Source organism: Triticum dicoccoides, chromosome 5A (genome assembly GCF_002162155.2).
Source record: "Triticum dicoccoides isolate Atlit2015 ecotype Zavitan chromosome 5A, WEW_v2.0, whole genome shotgun sequence".
Classification (NCBI taxonomy): Eukaryota; Viridiplantae; Streptophyta; class Magnoliopsida; order Poales; family Poaceae; genus Triticum; species Triticum dicoccoides.
In genome coordinates, this window is record NC_041388.1 from 218709351 (window position 1) to 218730312 (window position 20962).

The window sequence follows — 20962 nt, forward strand, 5'->3', positions numbered from 1 at the left end:
AAGGGGGCTAGTTCTGCTTCTGGCCGCGTACGCAACATGCAGGTGTGCAATGGGCGATGGGCACAGACCCCTGCGCCATAGGATTTAGACCGGCGTGCTGACCTCTCTGTTGTGCCTAGGTAGGGATGCGACGTGTTGATGTTTCGAGGCCGGGCATGACCCGGGAAAGTGTGTCCGGCCAAATGGGATCGAGCGTGTTGGGTTATGTGGTGCACCCCTGCAGGGAAGTTAATCTATTCGAATAGCCGTGATCTTCGGTAACAGGAAGACTTGGAGTTGTACCTTGACCTGATGAAAACTAGAACCGGATACTTAATAAAACACACCCTTCCAAGTGCCAGATACAACCGGTGATCGCTCTCTCACAGGGCGACGAGGGGAGGATCATCGGTTAGGATTATGCTATACGATGCTACTTGATGCTACTTGGTGAACTTACCATCTACTCTCTCCTACATGCTGCAAGATGCAGGTGGCCAGAAGCGTAGTCTTCGACAGGATTAGTTATCCCCCTCTTATTCTGGCATTCTGCAGTTCAGTCCACATATGATACCCTTATTCCATTTGATACCCATGCATACGTAGTGTAGCTTCTTGCTTGCGAGTACTTTGGATGAGTACTCACGGTTTCTTTCTCCCCCTTTTTCCCCTTTCCTTTCTTTCTGGTTGTCGCAACCAAATGCTGGAGTCCAGGAGCCAGACGCCACTGTTGATGACGACTACTACTACTCGGGAGGTGCCTACTACTACGTGCAGCCTGCTGACGGCGACCAGGAGTAGTTTAGGAGGATCCCAGGTAGGAGGCCAGCGCCTCTTTCGATCTGTATCCCAGTTTGTGTTAGCCTTCTTAAGGCAACTTGTTTAACTTATGTCTGTACTCAGATTTTGTTGCTTCCGCTGACTCGTCTATGATCGAGGTCTTGTATTCGAGCCTACGAGGCCCCTGGATGAGCTTGTAATATGATGCTTGTATGACTTATTTTATTTGTAGAGTTGTGTTGTGATATCTTCCCTTGAGTCCCTGATCTTGATCGTACACGTTTGCGTGTATGATTAGTGTACGTTCAAATCGGGGGCGTCACAACCTCATCATCCGGATCATGAAAACCGGCAGTCCAGAAACACAGGCCAGCTCTTTCACCTTTTGCAGGAGCAAAGTTAAAACATTGCAGATGTAATCAAAGGCTAGCAAAGAGTAGTATGCAACATTTTGTGTGTGATGGCATAAGCAACACATACAGTTTCAAGCTAAATCTATTACAAGGCTTTAAGAGCCCACAAGATGGTTATGACTCTCCCCTCGCCGGTTCATCTCCTTCTACTGATTGGAAGCTGGGATTGGATCAGTCAAAGCCGTTCAGGGCAATGAACTCTGCTTCATCATCAATCAGGTCGGCCGGATCAACTTCTGGAGCAAAAGTATGTTGATGAACCGGCGGGATAAGATCTGTCACCTTATAAGAGGGAGTCGCCATCTTCTTATTCTCCATATCAAAACCCCGCTGATATTTATCAATGTTGGTCTCATCTCCAAGAATGGTAGCTTGAGGTCGAACTCCCTCACGCAGGCAATGAAGTCATCTTGCTCCAATAGAGTCCCGTCTTACTTCACGGTAGGGTACCCCTTAGCAACATCCGCCGGGTCTAGATCTGGCACCCAGGCTTTGGAGCGGCTCAAGGCAGTGAGGGCTCCGGCTCTGGCACAGGATCGTTTGACCTCTTGAAACCTGGCGGGTAAGATTGACAACTTCTTCAAGACATCGCTCAACCGATTGGGTCCTTCGTTAGCAGGGGATATGGTGGCAAGTGCTCGTTGAGCGCCAGTATACAATTGCTCCACCAAGGTATAAACCGCCTTCAATTTGGTTACACTGTCTTGGCTCAGATTTTTGCTTCGTGGACCTGCGAGTGTTTTTTAAACAAAGGCTCAGCAGGCGGCTTATATTCTGGGTCAAAAGAAGGTATAAGTGATTAATACAGATGACTTACCAAAGATGGTGGAGACCATTTGAGACACCCGGTTCTTTAAGCCGGTGAGCTCCGTGGTAACCTCCTCAAGAGTCGTTTCAGCTGTTTTAAGCACGTTGTATTAGCAGCGTCTTTTCTTCGGCCCAGGATTTCTTCTTTGCAATCAAGCTGGTCTTCAATTTTTCTGTCTCAGAAAGACTCAATTGGAGTTTAGAGTCAGCAATCTTGATTTCTGCCTCTTGATCTGTCAGCCGGGTCTTTAAATCAGTTAATTGGGAGATCAATTCAGTTAGGGCGTTCTACAAATCATACATAGGTGTGTCAAGGCTTAAAGTAAAAGATATAAGGGTTCAAGTCTCAAGTACTATGCACCGCAATACCACTTGACACATGGGGGCTAATGTCTGCCAAAGCTTTTTATGACTCTTATATGTTTTATGTCCCAAGTGCTTTACAAAGTAACAACATTTAGCACTTGGGGGCTAATGCATGATATTTAGAAAGTTTCTCAAGATTAAGCCGGATTGCAATACTTATTGGGACTATTATGAAGTTAAGTACTGGTTCATTTATGATAAATTGAGTCGGCCCTTGGGGACTACAGGTGAAGTTTACACTACTTTGTTGGACTTTCGAAAAGACTTAGAGAGAAAGTATCAACCTATTTCATAAAGTCTATAGATCATTCAGGTTCATCATCTGAAGACTTGGGGGATGGCAGAGTATAAGTGAACCGAAGAACATACCTCATATTTTAGCTGCAATTGCTTGACCATCTCAATTTCCAACTCACGGCTGGAATGAACATGACTGAGATATCCGGATAGTATATCACTAGCATTCAGATGAGTGTAGTGAGAGATATCAAAACGCACTTTCTGATTCTCCAAGGCTTGTTGTTTAGCAGTGTGCCGAGCTAACACAGTGGGGGTCCCCGGTTTAACAAATCGGCTACCAGTAATCAACACGTCAGTGTCAGAAGTTGTTGGCGGGTTAGTTGAACTGGATGGTTCAGTGATAGCCGGATTAAGGGTGATCTCATCAGCTGATAACTCAGGAGGATCCAATTGAGTATGAATAGCCGGGTCTTCAGGTGCATCAGTTTTAGAGGGAGTTGGCATGGCCGACTCAGGTGCAGGAACCTTCGGGTCTTCTGACGGCTTAATCACCTTGGCCTTCTTGGATTTGTCTTGGCCGCTAAGAAAAGTTTTATGAGACAGTTAGTATAAGAATATAGTTTTTAAAGATACAGAGGAAAGCTGATTGTTCCTTACCCAGGAGCAGTTTTGAAAGCGGGAAACTGAGTCTGAGATGAGTCGCCAGAAGAGCGAGAAACCTCCTGTAAAAGGTAAAATCAAGTCAGTGAGGCAAGGGAATAGATTCATTAATGAAAGCAACAGATGAAGATGAAAGAAACCTCATTCTGGCGCTTTCAAGGAGTTTGTTGTAAAATGGAAGGCGGTTCATCATCGTCATTATTCCAGGCCTGGCGACAGCTCTCATGTTGCTGCTTTTTCATAAGAAAATGAGGGTCCAAATAAGCCAAAGGGTGCGAAAACCTTACTTTCCGGGTTACCAGTCAAAGTTTCTGTCTTGGCAAATGGGCTGAGTCGGAGGAAATTGTTACCTCTTCTTCTACGGCCTGACTGGCCCCCGTGTCGTCCTGGCAATAGTCAGTGTCAATAAGGTTATTAAAAAACTGGCCAAGGGAGTCAAGGGCTACCTCTGAGTCAGTATCATTGTCAAGTTTAACAGGTCCGAAGCAGTGCTCCTTTTCTTCTTGGACCTCCGGGTCGTCTTCCTGGCGGCTATGGCGGCGGCTCTAGCCTTCTTAGCAGCTTCATGGTCATACCCGGCTTTCCAGAAGTCGGATTTGGCCTGTAAACAAATAAACATGATAAAAGGTCATGCAAGTATTTAAAACTACTGAGGAAAACACAAAAAGAGAAAGAGGTCAGGGGTTTCTCACCTCTGGTGCTGGGTTAAGTTTACAGAAGGGGTTTAACCCAACCTTACTGCAGTCCTTGATACGTCTCCAACGTATCTATATTTTTTATTGCTCCATGCTATATTATCTACTGTTTTGGACATTATTGGGCTTTATTATCCACTTTTATATTATTTTTGGGATTAACCTATTAACCGGATGCCCGGCCCAGAATTGCTATTTTTTTGCCTATTTTAGGGTTTCGAAGAAAAGGAATATCAAACGGAGTCCAAACGAAATGAAACCTTCGGGAACGTGATTTTTGGAACGAACAAGATCCAGGAGACTTGGACCCTACATCAAGCAACCAACAGGAAGGCCACGAGGTAGGGGGCGCGCCTACCCCCCCCCCCAGGCACGCCCTCCACCCTCATGGGACCCATGTTGCTCCACCAACGTACTCCTTCCTCCTATATATACCTACGTACCCCCAAACGATCAGATACGGAGCCAAAACCCTAGTTCCACCGCCGTAACTTTATGTATCCACGAGATCCCATCTTGGGCCTCTTCCGGAGCTCCGCCGGAGGGGGCATCGATCACGGAGGGCTTCTACATCAACACCATAGCCCTTCCGATGAAGTGTGAGTAGTGTACCTCAGACCTATGGGTCCATAGTTATTAGCTAGATGGCTTCTTCTCTCTTTTTGGATCTCAATACAAAGTTCTCCCCCTCTCTTGTGGAGATCTATTCGATGTAATCTTCTTTTGTGGTGTGTTTGTTGAGACCTATGAATTGTGGGTTTATGATCAAGTTTATCTATGAAAAATATTTCAATCTTCTCTGAATTCTTTTATGTATGATTGGTTATCTTTGCAAGTCTATTTGAATTATCAGTTTGGTTTGGCCTACTAGATTGATCTTTCTTGCAATGGGAGAAGTGCTTAGCTTTGGGTTCAATCTTGCGGTGTCCTTTCCCAGTGACAGTAGGGGCAGCAAGGCACGTATTGTATTGTTGCCATCGAGGGTAACAAGATGGGGTTTTCATCATATTGCATGAGTTTATCCCTCTACATCATGTCATCTTGCTTAAAGCGTTACTCTGTTCTCTTGAACTTAATACTCTAGATGCATGCTGGATAGCAGTTGATGTGTGGAGTAATTGTTGGGGAACGTAGTAATTTCAAAAAAATTCCTACGCACACACAAGATCATGGTGATGCATAGCAACGAGAGGGGAGAGTGTGATCTACGTACCCTTGTAGATCGACAACGGAAGCGTTAGCACAACGTGGTTGATGTAGTCGTATGTCTTCACGGCCTGACCGATCAAGCACCGAAACTACGGCACCTCCGAGTTCTAGCACACGTTCAGCTCGATGATGATCCCCGAACTCCGATCCAGCAAAGTGTCGGGGAAGAGTTTCGCCAGCACGACGGCATGGTGACGATCTCGATGTTCTACCGTCGCGGGGCTTCGCCTAAGCACCGCTACAATATTATCGAGGACTATGGTGGAAGGTGGCACCGCACACGGCTAAGAATATGATCACGTGGATCAACTTGTGTGTCTAGGGGTGCTCCCTGCCTCCGTATGTAAAGGATCAAAGGGGGTGGTGCGGCCGGCCAGGAGAGGGCGCGCCAGGAGGAGTCCTACTCCCTCCGGGAGTAGGATTCCCCCCCTTTCCTAGTTGGAATAGGATTCGGGAGGGGGGAAAGAGGAGAGAGAGAAGGAAGGGGGGCGCCGGCCCCCTCTCCTTGTTCTATTCGGACTAGGGGGGAGGGGCGCACGGCCCAGCCCTGGCCACCTCTCCTCTCTTCCACTAAGGCCCACTAAGGCCCATATACCTCCCGGGGGGGTTCCGGTAACCTCCCGGTACTCTGGTAAAATCCCGATTTCACCCGGAACACTTCCGATATCCAAATATAGGCTTCCAATATATCAATCTTTATGTCTCGACCATTTCGAGACTCCTCGTCATGTCCGTGATCACATTCGGGACTCCGAACAAACTTCGGTACATCAAAATGCATAAACTCATAATATAACTGTCATCAAAACCTTAAGCGTGCGGACCCTACGGGTTCGAGAACAATGTAGACATGACCGAGACATGTCTCCGATCAATAACAAATAGCGGAACCTGGATGCTCATATTGGCTCCTACATATTCTGCGATGATCTTTTATCGGTCAGACCGCATAACAACATACGTTGTTCCCTTTGTCATCGGTATGTTACTTGCCCGAGATTCGATCGTCGGTATCTCAATACCTAGTTCAATCTCATTACTTGCAAGTCTCTTTACTTGTTCCGTAATGCATCATCTCACAACTAACTCATTAGTTGCAATGCTTGCAAGGCTTATGTGATGTGCATTACCGAGAGGGCCCAGAGATACCTCTCTGACAATCAGAGTGACAAATCCTAATCTCGAAATACGCCAACCCAACATGTACCTTTGGAGACACCTGTAGAGCACCTTTATAATCACCCAGTTACGTTGTGACGTTTGGTAGCACACAAAGTGTTCCTCCAGCAAACGGGAGTTGCATAATCTCATAGTCATAGGAACATGTATAAGTCATGAAGAAAGCAATAGCAACATACTAAATGATCGGGTGCTAAGCTAATGGAATGGGTCATGTCAATCAGATCATTCACCTAATGATGTGATCCCGTTAATTAAATAACAACTCTTTGTCCATGGTTAGGAAACATAACCATCTTTGATTAATGAGCTAGTCTAGTAGAGGCATACTAGTGACACTCTATTTATCTATGTATTCACACATGTATTATGTTTCCAGTTAATACAATTCTAGCATGAATAATAAACATTTATCATGATATAAGGAAATAAATAATAACTTTATTATTGCCTCTAGGGCATATTTCCTTCAGTCTCCCACTTGCACTAGAGTCAATAATCTAGATTACACAGTAATGATTCTAACACCCATGGAGCCTTGGTGCTGATCATGTTTTGCTCGTGGAAGAGGCTTAGTCAATGGGTCTGCTACATTCAGATCCGTATGTAACTTGCAAATCTCTATGTCTCCCACCTGGACTAGATCCCGAATGGAATTAAAGCGTCTCTTGATGTGCTTGGTTCTCTTGTGAAATCTGGATTCCTTTGCCAAGGCAATTGCACCAGTATTGTCACAAAAGATTTTCATTGGACCCGATGCACTAGGTATGAAACCTAGATCGGATATGAACTCCTTCATCCAGACTCCTTCATTCGCTGCTTCCGAAGCAGCTATGTATTCCGCTTCACACGTAGATCCCGCCACGATGCTTTGTTCAGAACTGCACCAACTGACAGCTCCACCATTTAATGTAAATACTTATCCAGTTTGCGATTTAGAATCGTCCGGATCAGTGTCAAAGCTCGCATCGACGTAACCACTTACGATTAGCTCTTTGTCACCTCCATAAATGAGAAACATATCCTTAGTCCTTTTCAGGTATTTCAGGATGTTCTTGACCGCTATCCAGTGATCCACTCCTGGATTACTTTGGTACCTCCCTGCTAGACTTATAGCAAGGCACACATCAGGTCTGGTACACATCATTGCATACATGATAGAGCCTATGGCTGAAGCATAGGGAACATCTTTCATTTTCTCTCTATCTTCTGCAGTGGTCGGGGATTGAGTCTTACTCAATTTCACACCTTGTAACACAGGCAAGAATCCTTTCTTTGCTTGATCCATTTTGAACTTCTTCAAAACTTTGTCAAGGTATGTGCTTTGTGAAAGTCCAATTAAGCGTCTTGATCTATCTCTATAGATCTTAATGCCTAATATGTAAGCAGCTTCACCGAGGTCTTTCATTGAAAAACTTTTATTCAAGTATCCCTTTATGCTATCTAGAAATTATATATCATTTCCAATTAGTAATATGTCATCCACATATAATATTAGAAATGCTACAGAGCTCCCACTCACTTTCTTGTAAATACAGGCTTCTCCAAAAGTCTGTATAAAACCAAATGATTTGATCACACTATCAAAGCGTTTATTCCAACTCCGAGAAGCTTGCACCAGTCCATAAATGGATCGCTGGAGCTTGCACACTTTGTTAGCTCCCTTTGGATCGATAAAACCTTCTGGTTGCATCATATACAACTCTTCTTCCAGAAATCCATTCAGGAATGCAGTTTTGACATCCATCTGCCAAATTTCATAATCATAAAATGCGGCAATTGCTAACATGATTCAGACAGACTTAAGCATCGCTACGGGTGAGAAGGTCTCATCGTAGCCAATCCCTTGAACTTGCCGAAAACCTTTTGCGACAAGTCGAGCTTTGTAGACAGTAATATTACCGTCAGCGTCAGTCTTCTTCTTGAAGATCCATTTATTATCAATTGCTTGCCGATCATTGGGAAAGTCAACCAAAGTCCATACTTTGTTCTCATACATGGATCCCATCTCAGATTTCATGGCTTCAAGCCATTTTGCGGAATCTGGGCTCACCATCGCTTCTTCATAGTTCGTAGGTTCATCATGATCTAGTAGCATGACTTCCAGAACAGGGTTACCGTACCACTCTGGTGCGGATCTCACTCTGGTTGATCTACGAGGTTCAGTAGTATCTCGTTCTCAAGTTTCATGATCATCATCATTAGCTTCCTCGCTAATTGGTGTAGTTGTTACAGAAACAGGTTTCTGTGATGTACTACTTTCCAATAAGGGAGTAGGTACAATTACCTCGTCAAGTTCTACTTTCCTCCCACTCACTTCTTTCGAGAGAAACTCCTTCTCCAGAAAGTTTCCGAATTTAGCAACAAAAGTCTTGCCTTCGGATCTGTGATAGAAGGTGTATCCAATAGTTTCCTTTGGATATCCTATGAAGACACATTTCTCCGATTTGGGTTCGAGCTTATCAAGTTGAAGCTTTTTCACATAAGCATCACAGCCTCAAACTTTCAGAAACGACAACTTTGGTTTCTTGCCAAACTACAGTTCATAAGGCGTCGTCTCAATGGATTTTGATGGTGCCCTATTTAATGTGAATGCGGCCGTCTCTAGAGCGTATCCCCAAAATGATAGCGCTAAATCAGTAAGAGACATCATAGATCGTACCATATCTAGTAAAGTACGATTACGACGTTCGGACACACCATTACGCTGTGGTGTTCCGGGTGGCGTGAGTTGCGAAACTATTCCACATTGTTTCAAATGTACACCAAACTCGTAACTCAAATATTCTCCTCCATGATCAGATCGTAGGAATTTTATTTTCTTGTTATGATGTTTTTCAACTTCACTCTGAAATTCTTTGAACTTTTCAAACGTTTCAGACTTGTGTTTCATTAAGTAGATATACCCATATCTGCTTAAGTCATCTGTGAAGGTGAGAAAATAACGATATCCGCCACGAGCCTCAACATTCATCGGACCACATACATCTGTATGTATGATTTCTAACAAATCTGTTGCTCTCTCCATAGTACTGGAGAACGGTGTTTTTGTCATCTTACCCATAAGGCACGGTTCGCAAGTACCAAGTGATTCATAATCAAGTGGTTCCAAAAGCCCATCAGTATGGAGTTTCTTCATGCGCTTTATACCGATATGACCTAAACGGCAGTGCCACAAATAAGTTGCACTATCATTATCAACTCTGCATCTTTTGGTTTCAACACTATGAATATGTGTGTCACTACTATCGAGATTTAATAAGAATAGACCACTCTTTAAGGGTGCATGACCATAAAAGATATTACTCATGTAAATAGAACAACCATTATTCTCTGACTTAAATGAATAACCGTCTCATATCAAACAAGATCCAGATATAATGTTCATGCTCAACGCTAGCACCAAATAACAATTATTTAGGTCTAACATTAATCCCGAAGGTAGATGTAGAGGTAGCGTGCCGACTGCGATCACATCGACTTTGGAACCATTTCCCACGCGCATCGTTACCTCGTCCTTAGCCAATCTTCGCTTATTCTGTAGTCCCTGTTTCGAGTTGCAAATATTAGCAACAGAACCAGTATCAAATACCCAGGTGCTACTGTGAGCATTAGTAAGGTACACATCAATAACATGTATATCACATATACCTTTGTTCACCTTGCCATCCTTCTTATCCGCCAAATACTTGAGGCAGTTCCGCTTCCAGTGACCAGTCTGCTTGCAGTAGAAGCACTCAGTTTCAGGCTTAGGTCCAAGTTTAGGTTTCTTCTCTTGAGCAGCAACTTGCTTGCTGTTCTTTTTGAAGTTCCCCTTCTTCTTCCCTTTGCCCTTTTTCTTGAAACTAGTGGTCTTGTTGACCATCAACACTTGATGCTCCTTTTTGATTTCTACCTCCGCAGCTTTCAGCATTGCGAAGAGCTCGGGGATAGCCTTATTCATCCCTTGCATATTATAGTTCATCACGAAGCTCTTGTAGCTTGGTGGCAGTGATTGGAGAATTCTGTCAATGACGCAATCATCTGGAAGATTAACTCCCAATTGAATCAAGTGATTATTATACCCAGACATTTTGAGTATGTGCTCACTGACAGAACTGTTCTCCTCCATCTTGCAGCTATAGAACTTATTGGAGACTTCATATCTCTCAATCTGGGCATTTTCTTGAAATATTAACTTCAACTCCTGGAACATCTCATATGCTCCATGACGTTCAAAACGTCGTTGAAGTCCCGATTCTAAGCCACAAAGCATGGCACACTGAACTATCGAGTAGTCATCAGCTTTGCTCTGCCAGACGTTCATAACATCTGGTGTTGCTCCGGCAGCAGGCCTGGCACCCAGCGGTGCTTCTAGGACATAATTCTTCTGTGCAGCAATGAGGATAATCCTCAAGTTACGGACCCAGTCCGTGTAATTGCTACCATCATATTTCAAATTTGCTTTCTCAAGGAACGCATTAAAATTCAACGGAACAACAGCACGGGCCATCTATCTACAATCAAACATGAATAAGCAAGATACTATCAGGTACTAAGTTCATGATAAATTTAGATTCAATTAATCATATTACTTAAAGAACTCCCACTTAGATAGACATCCCTCTAGTCCTCTGAGTGATTAAGTGATCCAAATCAACTAAACCATGTTCGATCATGACATGAGATGGAGTAGTTTCATTGGTGAACATCGCTATGTTGATCATATCTACTATATGATTCACGCTCGACCTTTCGGTCTCCGTGTTCCGAGGCCATATCTGTATATGCTTGGCTCGTCAAGTATAACCTGAGTATTCCGCGTGTGCAACTGTTTTGCACCCGTTGTATTTGAACGTAGAGCCTATCACACCCAATCATCACGTGGTGTCTCAGCACGAAGAACTTTTGCAATGGTGCATACTCAGGGAGAACACTTCTTGATAATTAGTGAGAGATCATCTTATAATGCTACTGTCAATCAAAGCAAGATAAGATGCATAAAAGATAAACATCACATGCAGTCAATATAAGTGATATGATATGGCCATCATCATCTTGTGCTTGTGATCTCCATCTTGGAAGCACCGTCATGATCACCATCGTCACCGGCGCGACACCTTGATCTCCATCGCAACATCATTGTCGTCTCGCCAATCTTATGCTTCCACGACTATCACTACCGCTTAGTGATAAAGTAAAGCATTACAGCGCAATTGCATTGCATACAATAAAGTGACAACCATATGGCTCCTGCCAGTTGCCGATAACTCGGTTACAAAACATGATAATCTCATACAATAAAGTTTAGCATCATGTCTTGACCATATCACATCACAACATGCCCTGCAAAAACAAGTTAGACGTCCTCTACTTTGTTATTGCATGTGTTTACGTGGCTGCTACGGGCTTAAGCAAGAACCAATCTTACCTACGCATCAAAACCACAACGATAGTTTGTCAAGTTGGTGCTGTTTTAACCTTCGCAAGGACCGAGCGTAGCCACACTCGGTTCAACTAAAGTTGGAGAAACTGTCACCCGCTAGCCACCTTTGTGCAAAGCACGTCGGGAGAACCGGTCTCGCGTAAGCGTACGTGTAATGTCGGTCCGGGCCGCTTCGTCCAACAATACCGCCGAACCAAAGTATGACATGCTGGTAAGCAGTATGACTTATATCGCCCACAACTCACTTGTGTTCTACTCGTGCATATAACATCAATATATAAAACCTAGGCTCGGATGCCATTGTTGGGGAACGTAGTAATTTCAAAAAAATTCCTACGCACACGCAAGATCATGGTGATGCATAGCAACGAGAGGGGAGAGTGTGATCTACGTACCCTTGTAGATCGACAACGGAAGCGTTAGCACAACGTGGTTGATGTAGTCGTACGTCTTCACGGCCCGACCGATCAAGCACCGAAACTACGGCACCTCTGAGTTCTAGCACACGTTCAGATCGATGACGATCCCCGGACTCTGATCCAGCAAAGTGTCGGGGAAGAGTTCCGTCAGCAAGACGGCGTGGTGACGATCTTGATGTTCTACCATCGCAGGGCTTCGCCTAAGCACCGCTACAATATTATCGAGGACTATGGTGGAAGGTGGCACCGCACACGGCTAAGAATATGATCACGTGGATCAACTTGTGTGTCTAGGGGTGCTCCCTGCCTCCGTATATAAAGGATCAAAGGGGGGGTGCGGCCGGCCAGGAGAGGGCACGCCAGGAGGAGTCCTACTCCCTCCGGGAGTAGGATTCCCCCCCTTTCCTAGTTGGAATAGGATTCGGGAGGGGGGAAAGAGGAGAGAGAGAAGGAAGGGGGGCGCCGGCCCCCTCTCCTTGTCCTATTCGGACTAGGGGGGAGGGGCGCGCGGCCCATCCCTGGCCACCTCTCCTCTCTTCCACTAAGGCCCACTAAGGCCCATATACCTCCCGGGGGGGTTCCGGTAACCTCTGGATACTCCGGTAAAATCCCGATTTCACCCGGAACACTTCCGATATCCAAATATAGGCTTCCAATATATCAATCTTTATATCTCGACCATTTCGAGACTCCTCGTCATGTCCGTGATCACATCCGGGACTCCGCACAAACTTCGGTACATCAAAATACATAAACTCATAATATAACTGTCATCAAAACCTTAAGTGTGCGGACCCTACGGGTTCGAGAACAATGTAGACATGACCGAGACATGTCTCCGGTCAATAACCAATAGCGGAACCTGGATGCTCATATTGGCTCCTACATATTCTATGAAGATCTTTTATCGGTCAGACTGCATAACAACATACGTTGTCCCCTTTGTCATCGGTATGTTACTTGCCCGAGATTCGATCGTCGGTATCTCAATACCTAGTTCAATCTCTTTACCGGCAAGTCTCTTTACTAGTTCCGTAATGCATCATCTCACAACTAACTCATTAGTTGCAATGCTTGCAAGGCTTATGTGATGTGCATTACCGAGAGGGCCCAGAGATACCTCTCCGACAATCGGAGTGACAAATCCTAATCTCGAAATACGCCAACCCAACATGTACCTTTGGAGACACCTGTAGAGCACCTTTATAATCACCCAGTTACTTGTGACGTTTGGTAGAACACAAAGTGTTCCTCCGGCAAACGGGAGTTGCATAATCTCATAGTCATAGGAACATGTATAAGTCATGAAGAAAGCAATAGCAACATACTAAACGATCGGGTGCTAAGCTAATGGAATGGGTCATGTCAATCAGATCATTCACCTAATGATGTGATCCCGTTAATTAAATAACAACTCTTTGTCCATGGTTAGGAAACATAACCATCTTTGATTAACGAGCTAGTCTAGTAGAGGCATACTAGTGACACTCTGTTTGTCTATGTATTCACACATGTATTATGTTTCCAGTTAATACAATTCTAGCACGAATAATAAACATTTATCATGATATAAGGAAATAAATAATAACTTTATTATTGCCTCTAGGGCATATTTCCTTCAGTAACAGTAGTAGAAGCAGGCAGGAGTCGGTCTACTTGTCTTGGACGTGATGCCTATATACATGATCATACCTAGATATTCTCATAACTATACTCAATTCTGTCAATGGCTCCACAGTAATTTTTTCACCCACCGTAAAATACTTATGCTCTTGAGAGAAGCCACTAGTGAAACCTATGGCGCCTGGGTCTATCTTCATCATATTAATCTTCCAACACTTAGTTATTTTCATTGCCTTTTATTTTACTTTTCATCTTTATCATAAAAATACCAAAAATATTATCTTATCATATCTATCAGATCTCACTCTCGTAAGTGACCGTGTAGGGTTTGACAACCCCTTATCACGTTGGTTGCGAGGATTTATTTGTTTTGTGTAGGTGCGAGGGACTCGCGCGTAGCCTCCTACTGGATTGATACCTTGGTTCTCAAAAACCGAGGGAAATACTTACCCTACTTTGCTGCACCACCCTTTCCTCTTCAAGGGAAAACCAATGCAAGTGCTCAAGAGGTAGCAAGAAGGATTTCTGGCGCCGTTGCCGGGGAGGTCTACGCAAAAGTCAACATACCAAGTACCCATCACAAACCCTTATCTTCCGCATTACATTATTTGCAATTTGCCTTTCGTTTTCCTCTCCCCCACTTCACCCTTGCCATTTTATTCTCCCTCTCTCTCTCTCTATCCTCCCTCTCTTTCTCTATTTGCCTCTTTTTTGCCCGTTTCTCGTTTGCTTGTGTGTTGGATTGCTTGCTTGTCACGATGGATCAAGATAACACTAAATTGTGTGACTTTACCAATACCAACAACAATGATTTTATTAGGACTCCGATTGCTCCTCTTACCGATGCTGAATCTATGGATGTGAATTTTGTTGGTAGGAATAATTTTGGTAATAATGCGTATAGAGGAAACTTTAATCCTAGGCCTTATCCTAGTAATTCCTCTAATAATTACGGTAATTCCTACAACAATGCATATGCAAATTATAATAATACGCCCTCTGATTTTGAATCTAATATTAAAGAATTTATTACTTCGCAAAAGAATTTCAATGCTTTGATTGAAGAAAAAATGCTTAATATTGATGAGTTGGCTAGGACCGTTGATAGAATTTCTATTGATGTTGAATCTTTGAAACTTAGATCTATTCCACCTAAGCATTATATCAATGAGTCTCTCAAAGCCATGAGAATTTCCATTGATGAGTGCAAAGAAAGAACCGCTAGGATGCGTGCTAAAAAAGATTGCTTTATAAAAGCGTGTTCTTCTAGTTTCCATGATAATAAAGATGAAGATCTAAAAGTTATTGATGTGTCCCCTATTAAATCTTTGTTTTGCAATATGAATCTTGATAATGATGGGACTGAATATGATCCACCTTTACCTAGAATGCATTCCAAAAAATTGGAGTATTTAGATCTTGATGCTAAATTTGATAAAAGTGGGATTGAAGAGATCAAAACTCTAGATGTTAATGAACCTACTATTTTGGATTTCAAGGAATTTAATTATAATAGCTGATCTTTGATAGATTGTATTTCCTTGTTACAATCCGTGATAAATTCTCCTCATGCTTATAGCCAAAATAAAGCTTTTACAAACATATCGTTCATGCTTTGATGCAATCTTATGAAGAAAAACTTGACTTGGAAGTTTCTATCCCTAGAAAACTTTATGATGAGTGGGAATCAACTATTAAAATTAAAATTAAAGATCATGAATGCTATGCTTTGTGTGATTTGGGTGCTAGTGTTTCCACAATTCCAAAGACTTTATGTGATTTGCTAGGTTTCCATGATTTTGATGATTGCTCTCTAAACTTGCACCTTGTGGATTCCACTATTAAGAAATCTATGGGAAGAATTAATGATGTTCTTATTTTTGAAAATAGGAATTATGTGCCCGTTGATTTTATTGTTCTTGACATAGATTGCAATCCTTCATGTCATATTATTCTTGGTAGACCTTTCCTTACAACGATTGGTGCAATTATTGATATGAAGGAAGGAAATATTAGATTCCAATTTCCATTAAGGAAAGGCATGGAAAACTTTCCTAGAAAGAAAAATTAAATTACCTTATGAGTCTATTATGAGAGCCACTTATGGATTGCCTACCAAAAATGGCAATACCTAGATCTATCCTTGCTTTTTATGCCTAGCTAGGGGCGTTAAACGATAGCGCTTGTTGGGAGGCAACCTAATTTTATTTTTATTCCTTTATTTTTGCTCCTGTTTAGTAATAAATAATTTATCTATCCTTTGTTTTTGTTGTGTTTTTTGTGTTTAATTAGTGTTTGTGCCAAGTAGAACCGTTGGGAAGACTTGGGGTAAGTCTTGTTAATCTTGGTGTAAAAAACAGAAACTTTAGCGCTCACGAGAACTGCTGCCATTTTTGTTTGGAAAGTGATATTTTGTTAATTCTTTTTTCAGATGATTAATAGATAAATTAATCACGTACATAAGTTTATTTTAGAATTTTTGGGGTTACATATATTGTGCTAGCTACAGATTACTACAGACTGTTCTGTTGTTGACAGATTCTGCTTTTCATGTGTTGTTTGCTTATTTTGATGAATCTATGGCTAGTAAAATAGTTTATAAACCATAGAGAAGTTGGAAGACAGTAGGTTTAACACCAATATAAATAAATAATGAGTTCATTACAGTACCTTGAAGTGGTCTTTTGTTTTCTTTTGCTAACGGAGCTCACGAGATTTTGTACTTTAAGTTTTGTGTTGTGCAGTTTTCAAGTTTTGGGTAAAGATTTGATGGATTATGGAACAAGGAGTGGAAAGAGCCTAAGCATGGGGATGCCCATGGCACCCCCAAGGTAATGTAAGGACAACTAAAATCCAAAGCTTGGGGATGCCCCGGAAGGCATCCCCTCTTTCGTCTACTTCTGTCAGTAACTTTACTTGGAGCTATATTTTTATTCACCACATGATATGTGTTTTTCTTGGAGCGTCTTGTATGATTTGAGTCTTTGCTTTTTCAGTTTACCACAATCATCTTTGCTGTACACACCTTTTGAGAGATACACCCATGATTCAGAAATTATTATAATACTCTATGTGCTTCATTTATATCTTTTGAGTTATATAGTTTTGCTGTAGTGCTTCACTTATATCTTTTAGAGCACAGTGGTGGATTTGTTTTATAGAAACTATTGATCTCTCATGCTTCACATAGATTATTTTGAGAGTCTTAAATAGCATGGTAATTTGCTTAAATAATCCAAATATGCTAGGTATAAAAGATTAATAATAAAATTCTCTTATGAGTGTGTTGAATACTAAGAGAAGTTTGATGCTTGATAATTTTTTTGAGATATGGAGATGGTGATATTAGAGTCATGCTAGTTGAGTAGTTGTGAATTTGAGAAATACTTGCGTTAAAGTTTGTGATTCCCGTAGCATGCACGTATGGTGAACCGTTATGTGTTGAAGTCGGATCATGATTTATTTATTGATTGTCTTCCTTATGAGTGGCGGTTGGGGACGAGAGATGGTCTTTTCCTACCAATCTATCCCCTTAGGAGAATGCGCATAATACTTTGCTTTGATAACTTGTAGATTTTTGCAATAAGTATATGAGTTCTTTATGACTAATGTTGAGTCCATGGATCATATGCACTCTCACCCTTCCACTATTGCTAGCCTCTCTAATACCGCGCACCTTTCGCCGGTATCATACACCCACCATATACCTTCCTCAAAACAGCCACCATACCTACCTATCATGGCATTTTCATAGCCATTCCAAGATATATTGCCATGCAACTTTCCACCATTCCGTTTACTATGACACGCTCCATCATTGTCATATTGCTTTGCATGATCATGTAGTTGAAATTGTAATTGTGGCAAAGCCACCATTCATAATTCTTTCATCCATGTCACTCATGAGTCATTGCATATACCGGTACACCGCCGGAGGCATTCATATAGAGTCATATCTTGTTCTAAGTATTGAGTTGTAATTGTTGAGTTGTAAGTAAATAAAAGTGTGATGATCATCATTATTAGAGCACTGTCCCAAGTGAGGAAAGGATGATGGAGATTATGATTCCCCCACAAGTCAGGATGAGACTCCGAACGAAAAAAGAGAGGCCAAAGAAGCCCAAATAAAAAAAGAGGCCAAAAAAAGTGAAAAGGCCCAAATAAAAAAATATGAGAGAAAAAGAGAGAAGGGACAATGCTATCACCATGATCTTCACAATAGAGAGTCTCCTATGTTATCACACTTGTTACCACACTTGTGCTCCTATGTTACCACACTTGTGCTTCAAAGTAGCACCATGATCTTCATAATAGAGAGTCTCCTATGTTATCACTTTCATATACTAGTGGGAATTTTTCATTATAGAACCTGGCTTGCATATTCCAATGATGGGCTTCCTCAAAATGCCCTAGGTCTTCGTGAGCAAGAGAGTTGGATGTGCACCCACTTAGTTTCTTTTGTTGATCTTTCATACACTTATAGCTCTAGTGCATCCATTGCATGGCAATCCCTACTCACTCACATTGATATCTATTGATGGGCATCTCCATAGCCCGTTGATACGCCTAGTTGATGTGAGACCATCTTCTCCCTTTTTGTCTTCTCCACAACCACCATTCTATTCCACATATAGTGCTATGTCCATGGCTCACGCTCATGTATTGTGTCAGGGATATACCCCGTGATGTAAACCGGCCGGAAGTATAACCCGACCGGACTTGGTGTTTTACTTGAGACCCGACTGAGACTTAATGATTCACTGGCGACCTGTTTGGACCTGGCGGTTTATGATTCATTGGTAATCCGACAGGCGGGTCAGAGGAGTGACAACACCCGGTGGCCCAATGGGCGGTTCATGAAGGCCGGTTCATACTATGGTGGGCCGGTTTAAGAGGAAAGGCGTGAGGAATATTTGTCTTACAAGGAGTTAAGACCTGGACTTGTATCCGGTTTGTATTAGAGATAGACTAGTCCTAATCCTAATAGGACTCCACATGTAATCCGCCCCTTCAACTTATATAAGGAGGGGAAGGGCTCCCTAAAGAAGAAGACGAAACGATCTCGAGGCCTAGACACAAAGAGGAGAGCCGGTTTACGGCGACTCCCTCATGATGATAATGAGACCTAGCCTCAAATAGCATGTAGGGTTGTTACCGGATGATGTTTCCCAGGGCCCGAAGCTGTCTAAATCCTTGTCTTACGTTGTGTTTCTCGATTTTGCTCAACCCCTCTCAACCTACCACATAGATGCGTTGGCCTTGCGACTAAGTCCTGACACTAGGGACATCTGCCGTGACAAATCCACGACAGTTGGCGCCCACCGTGGGGCTTGTGCACGGTGGTGTTGAGTTCTTGGAGGGTGCTATCCCAGGGATCGAGAAGCTCCGTCCGACTTATTGAAGAAGTTCCGGCCGGTTCGTCAGAGAGTTACAGCTGGTTCGCCGAAAAAGTTCCGTCAGGCTCATCGAAAGGTTCCGCCGGTTCGTCGGAAGGTTCTAGCCGGATTATTGAAAAGTTTCGAGCACGTCGACATAAGGTTCCGTCTGAGTCACCTAAAGGTTCCGATCGCCTCGATGAAAAGTTATGTTCGAATCGCCAAAGGTTTCCAGCCGAATCGCCGAAAGGTTCCGTCCGAGTCAATAAAGAGTTCTGACCTAGATCATGAAAAGGTTCCCGCCGGATTATCAAGTGGTTCCTATTCAAAAGTTCCGGATTATCAAAAGTTCTAGGCGGGTTATCAAGAGGTTCCGGTTCAAAAGTTCTGGATGATCAAAAGTTCCGGACGAATTATCAAGAGGTTCCGGTTCAAAAGTTCCGGATTATCAAAAGTTCCCGTCAGATTATCAAGAAGTTCTGGTTCCAGAAATTCCGGCTGAAAAAGTTCCGGCCGGGTTATAAAAGTCACGGTCGATTCATCTGTCTGCTCCCGCGGCCGATTCACCCTTGAGGGATTTTAGTTTCACCTAGTGATCATCAATTTCAGGTGATGTCCATCTAAAATATATTTTATTAGCACATATTATTTTTGTCAACGATCAGTTTATCTTTGTCTTGGTATACAATATTGTTTATGCAGGACAATTATTCACTCCAAAGGCTATGGTTGTGTCATGGATGTATAACTCGCGCCACCATTATAATGCGCTAGTATCGTACCATGCCATCAAGATCGATGAATATATGTGCGAGCCTCCATTCTGCAGACCGGTTTACATCAATATGATGTGGCTAACTCGCCCGTCCACGCCAGTTTACAACGCCGCGGCCGATTCATGTGTCTGTGCCGCCTCTGAAGCCGCGATCATCTTTGTTGTCCGTCTCTCACGACCTGGTCTAAATCAACGCACCAGGTCACACTTGTCTGCATGAGCTTTATTGAGTATAAAGCCAGTCATTGCTCGAGTAGCCCAGTTTTCTTTTTGAATTGGAGGCAAATTATCATCAACCGCCGTTTGCACTAGATGGCTCAATGAGCAAACGCACAAGTCGCCGCCACTACGGTTTGGTTAAACTTCAAATAGCCAGTCGGAAGGAACCATTGGCCGAGTTGCTGACACGGCTCATACGGGATCATTTATAACCCACCACAGCCACCTCAACCTTCTGTGGATTCACATCATGCTGTCAAACACCAATGATATACAACTTATTCCGGTTTATATCGTGGTCAAATACGGAGAATCTCAAGCCAGCTCCTTGAGTCGCCTTAAGACTCGGGGGCTACAATGATATGACTCAGCAAATGCTGCCAGTTTTCAGTGAAGTCAAGGGCCATCTAAAAAATTCCGATTCAATATGAAGAATGCCGGTTTAAAATCCGGTTCAAGGGAAATCTATTCTCCCACAAAGCTCTGAAGCTTTCAAATCCGGTTTAAGAAGTTCCGATTCAAAAAAATATTAACTTCTTGCAAGTTTGAGTTTAATGGCCGTCAGAAAAATTCCGGCTGAAAATGAAGATTCCGGTTCAAAATCCGGCTCAAGGGAAAGATGTCTCCCATAAAGCTTTGAAGCTCTTAATATCTGGTTTAACATCCGGTTCAAGAAGAAATATCTCTTGCAAAAGTTCGAGTTCTCAGAAAAGTTAAAGGTTGCCGAAGAGGACCTGTTGCCATGATGCACGGTTCAAACATGGGTTATCATGCCTTATTGGCTTATCATATTATTGA